Source organism: Belonocnema kinseyi, chromosome 6 (assembly GCF_010883055.1).
Source record: "Belonocnema kinseyi isolate 2016_QV_RU_SX_M_011 chromosome 6, B_treatae_v1, whole genome shotgun sequence".
NCBI classification, from domain to species: Eukaryota; Metazoa; Arthropoda; class Insecta; order Hymenoptera; family Cynipidae; genus Belonocnema; species Belonocnema kinseyi.
Window position 1 is genome coordinate 48558521 of NC_046662.1, and position 6057 is coordinate 48564577.

The window sequence follows — 6057 nt, forward strand, 5'->3', positions numbered from 1 at the left end:
TATTTTACTTACAGAAAAAGTTCTTAGGTTCAAAAAAACATTCAGTGAACTGAAAAACTGTGGTCGGTAATATAGGTATTTAGCTGTGTCACATGCCCTTAAATTAAAATCTATTTGGTTGAAAATTCAACTATTGAATTTTTAGTTCGCAATTTATTTAAACAACTTTTTTGTTGAACACAGATTTTTAAAATATTTCAAATATTTCACTTAGATTTCTAAAGATTTCAGAAAGATTTCAGTGATTTGTTGAAGATTTTAAAGATTTCACAAAGTTTTCAAATATTTTGCAAAGATTTTAATAATTTCACAAATATGACTAAATATTAAATTTTTTTTTAATATTTCGCAGATTTCGAAACACTTTAAAAAGATATCTCAAAGAGTTCGCAACAATTTCAAAAATTTCGGATAGATTTAAAATATTTCACAAATATACTTCAATTACTTCATAAAAATTTTCGATAGATTTGAAATATTTTACAAGGATTACCATGATTTGAAAAAATTTTGATAATATCATGAATATTAAAAAATAGTGGCAAATTTGTTACTTTTTTGTTAAGAATTCAGTTGTTTATTGAAAATTTAAGTTTTATATTTTTGGTCGAAAATTTAACAGTTTGGTAGAACATCCAACCATTTAGTCAAAAGTTGAACTACTTTGAAAAATATTTTTTTTTTTTTGGTTGCTGTTTCATCATTTTAGTTGAAAATTTAACTTTAAGGGCTGAAAATTGAACTGACTTTGGTTACAGCTTAAATTTTTGGTTTTGAAATTTGAGCATTTTTTATAAATTCAACTTGTTTGTTGTGAATTTAATTATTGTGTTGAGAGTTGCATTTTTTATTAAAAAGTCATATTTTTAGGTAGCAAATTCCCTTTTATGGCATTTATCATTCCTGAAAAAAATGTCTTAATAGTTAGGATTCGAGAATTTCAAAATTCGGATAACCTGAATTCTTAAATTCCGTTATATTATAAACTGTTGAAAATTTTTTTATTCGGGAATTTCAAATTTTCAGAAATTTTCTAATTTTGGGAATTGGAAAATTCAAATATCTTCATTTTCAGGAATGTTTCACTATATCTCGAACTTTTTTTCGGGATTTTTTAGTAATTCCACTAATAAAAATTTTAGCCACTATTCTGTAATCAATTATACATTCTCTTTCATTCATATAAAAAGAATAAAAAATGTTGCATTTTTTTTCGGTTTTTCTCAAACCGGAAAAATGAGGATAACTACTGAAAATTAAATTTCAGATATATAGAGTAAACATATTTTTCCTAAGGATTAATTCTCCTGGAATTTGCACGTCATTTCTGGGATTTATGCGGCTTTTGTTGTAGAATCTACCTGAAATTTCATAGAATCCGCTTGAAAATTCCTTTGAATTTTCCAATATTTTAGTGGAAAATTCTGAAGAGTAATACCGCAAGGAAGGTCAAACCTCATAAATTTGACTGAGTCACCCAAATAATAAATTTCGTAATTAAAAACAACCTCTATGAAAATTTAAAGATTATTGTTATACTATTGTTCATAGATTTATTTATATAATTATAAAATAAATATTATTACTTATTATTTTTGTTTAAATATTGCATATTTAAAGAGGAAAAGGGGAAATGTAAGACTAACAAATGCTGCAAAATTTATACATCTAAACAATAAAAAATTGTTTTATTAATAAATAAAAAATAAAATAAACAAAGTTTTTATCAAATAAAAGAATTTTATTTCTTTATTTTTTTTCATCGAAAATACATTTTTTATGGTTGAGGATTTAACTACATGTTTTAATAATTTTTCGTTTTGGTAATTTTCAACTGTTTTATATTTTAACATGAAATCTATTTTTTTTCCATTAGTTTGAAATTGATATTTTTCGTTGAAAATTTAACTATTTTATTGGAATCTTTTTTTGGTCAAAACAAATTTTTCGAGCGGAAAATTTTAATTTTTAATTTTGTTTTGAAAATTCACCATTTCAAGCTTATTATTTGATTTTTGATGGGTTCGAAATTAATTTTTTAAATAAGCAATTAAATATTTGATTTTTTTAAAAATAAATTTGATAGGTAGATGATTCAATTCCGTTATTGAAAATTTACTAATTTTCTTAGGTTTGAACCTAAAATTCGTAGCTGTAACTTTGACTATACCATTTTCGGTTCAAAATTTATCTTTTTAATTAAGAATTAAAATTTAGTTGGAAGTAAAACTACTTTCTTAAAAATTAATTATTTTAACTTAAAATTTATGTGTTCCATTTTTTATTGAAAATTGACCTTTTTAGTGACAAATTATATACTATTTGGTTGGAAATTAATTTTTTTTATCTAAGAATGTAAATATTCAATTTTATATTTAAGATTAATAATTTTTTTAGTGAAAAATTATTGTATTTGGTTGAAAATTCTTGATTTATTTTTTGAAAATTCATCTGTTTTGGTAGAAATTTATTTATTTTTTTACTAGAAAAGCCAATTGTTTGTTAAGGATTCAACTACTTTGTTGAACATTCGTCTTTATTGCTAGTATTCAACAGTTTTTTTAATAAAAAATAAAAATATTTTTCTGTTGAAACATCAAGTATCATATTTTTTGTTAACAATAAATCGTTTTTGTTGAAATTTCATACTTTCTATTTGAAAATTGTGCTATTTTGTTGAAAATAAATTTCTCTATCTGAAAATGAACTATTCCATTATCAATTAAAAAAATTATTTTTTTTCGAAAATTTATTTACTTAGTTCAGAATTTGTCTTTTTCGTACGAAAATTCATCGGTTATTTCTTTTAGTAGAAATTTATTATTTTTGTGTGAAAAACTCAGGGTCTTTTTGGCAAAAGTTTAGTTTTTTTAAATTCAAATTTAAAATTTATTTATTTTTTTTTGAAATATCATCTGTATAATTTTTCATTTACAATTAATCTTTTTGGACTCAAAATTCAACTAATTGCTTGATAATAGAAGTTCTTTCTTCAAATTATGGTTTTTCTTTTTTTTTTTTTTAATGGTTCATAATTTTATTAAAAACTTTTTTTTGATTTTATATTATAAAAATATTAAAATTAATATTAAAATTAATTAAATTAAAATAAAATTAAAATAAAAATAAAAATAAAATTAAAATTAATATTAATATTAATATTAAAAATATTATAAATTATTCTTTTTAGTTCAAATTTCTACTATTTAGTTGAAAAATCATCTGTTTGGGTCAAAAATTCAACTACTTCTGTTAAAAGTTAAACTTCTTTGTTAAAAATTCATTAATGTTTTTGTTAGAAAATTAACTAATTTCCGGAAAATACTTTTTTTTAGTTAAAAGTTGATTTTTTTTAAACTGAGAATTACTATTCTATTTTTGGTTAAAAATTTAAATTTTCAATTATAAATTGAACTAATAAGTCGAAAACTTATTTTTTCAGTTGAAAAAATAACTATAGTAGTTTAAAAGTTGTACTCTTTTTTTTTGAAAATTCTTTTTCGGGTAAATATTTATGATTTTGTTTGAAAAATCATCTCTTTTTTTTTTAATGTAATTATTTTGTCAAAATTCATTAGTTTTCGTATAGAAATTTATTCATTATTTGTTAGAAAAGAAGTTTGGTTGTTGCAGATCCTATTTTGTTAAAAATTCATATTTTTGCTAGAATTTTAGAGTTTTTATTAAAAATTAAAATCTGTTTTGGTCGAAAATTCAACTACTTGGTTTAACTTCATTGTTAAAAAATCATTATTTTTGGTTGAGAATTGAATTAATCTGTGGACAATTTTTGTATGTTTTGGTTAAAAATGAATTTTTTTAACTTAAAATTTAACTATTCAATTTTTGTTTGGAAATGTACATTTTCAAGTTGAAAAATGAACATCTTTTCAGAGGGAAATAACCAGTAGTTTGAAAGTGGAATTCCCTTTTTTTTTTTTTGAAAATTCATTTTTGGTTGTAGATTTACGTATTTAGTTGAAAATTCATCTCTTTTGTTGAAAACGTAACTATTTTGTTGAAAATTCATTTGTTCCGGTATAGAAATTTATTTATTTATTGTTAGAAAATAAACTTTTTTGTTAAAGATTCTACTTTTTTTTAATTAATCTTTTCTGTTAGAATTTTAGAGTTTTTATTAAAAATTAAAATCTATTTTGGTTACACTTTCAACTTTCGTTGATAATCCACCTTTTTTGTTGAAAATTTAACTACTTAGTTGAAAGTTAAATCACTTTTTTAATAATTCATACTTTTGGTTGAAAACTCGTCAGTTTAGTTGAAAATTGATCTCATTCGTTGGAAATTTTATTAAATTAATTTCTTAAACTTAAAATTCAATTATTCCATTTTCGTTGATAAATAATCTTTTTTAGTTCAAAATTATGCTTTTTCTTTGGGGAATCGTCTATTTTGTTTGAAAACTCACATATTTTTGTATAAATTTATTTACTGTTGGTTAAAAATGTGATTTGTTGGTTAAGGATTCAAGTTTTTTTATTTCAAATAAAAATATTTTTTAGTCGAAATATCAACAATAATTTGTAACTTGTTTGATTTTGAACAAATTCAGAATCATCCTTCAAATTTAATTAATGGTTCATTTTTCTTATCAAAACCACAGTTTAATTTAAAAAATAGTATTTAATTCATATTTACAGTTAATCAATTACAAATTTTTATATCCAAATGATTCTTCGATTCATAAAAAAAATTTCCCTCTAAATCTGGTTAATGGCTGATAAAAATATATTAAGTATGCTTCTATTTTTAGTACTGGTGCGTGTCGTGTTTTATCACACATTTTATATAAAAAATAAATAAATAAAATAATAAAAATTAGGGTACATATCGGGCTATTGTACTTAGGCGAATCAATGCAAGCTGTTTTTTTTTATTTCAAAATTATACAAACATAATTAATTTTCGCCCCCTACACCCTTTAAACCCCATGTGTATACCAGGCGGTAGTTGTGTAAATGTAGAAGGTTAAATCAATTATGGGAGCTGGGAAGGCCGAACTTTTCAGGAGACATCTTTGATCGCACCAAAAAGCAATATAAGCTTGTGACATTTGAAATTCTAAATACATTCAATTTAATTTAATAAAAAATTTTATTTGAATTAAAAATTAAATTTGATTTTAAATTTAAATTTATTAATAGTCAACGAACTTTAAACATTTTTCATTTCGATCGGTGAAAAAGACGGTGAACTTATTTTTTTACCTTAGAAAAACTTTTATAATAAATTATAATTTTTGAATGTAAAACCAATATAAAATTCTGGTATTTCTAAAGCTTTAATGCTGAAATATTGAATTCAGTTTTCAATTTTTAATTGTAAAATGTTAATCCCTTGGAAATGAACATTATTTTAATTCAAAAGTTTCAATTTTTAATTATTCAAATTTAAAAAATTTCAATTATAAGTAATACAATTCCAATTTCATGCAATTTCACTTGAAAATTTAAATAAATTTCACTTAATTAAATATTCAAATATAATAATAGTTGACGAAGTTGATATAAATATTTTTATGAATTTATTTATTTAAATAGTCTAGTCGACAAAAAAACATTGCATTAGTTGACGCATTCTAGAAGGCAAATTTCATCAGAATAGTTAATAAAATGCTACCACAATTTTATTTGATGCCGACTGTGATTATCTGCCATCTAACGGAAATTTTCAGAATTAAAAGTAATCCTCTCGAGTGCTAACAAAAAAATTTAATTTTAGAAATCTTATTTTCACTACGATTTACTGACAGCCAATAAATAAGAAATTCTTTTGATCTAGTACATGTCAGTTTTAAATTAAATAATTCTAGATTTAAGGGCATTTGGTAAAGTAGATATCAAATAAAAGTCACATGCCGCATGTGACTTTTATTCGATTCCTACCTTACCGACAATTCTTTTTTATCATACAAATTCTACACGAGAGAAAATATCAAACTGGAAGTTTGGGTAAATAAATAAAAGGAACCAATGAACGTTCATGTGCTAATATATTTTTACAAATAAAAAAAATATAATTTTTCCAAAATAATTT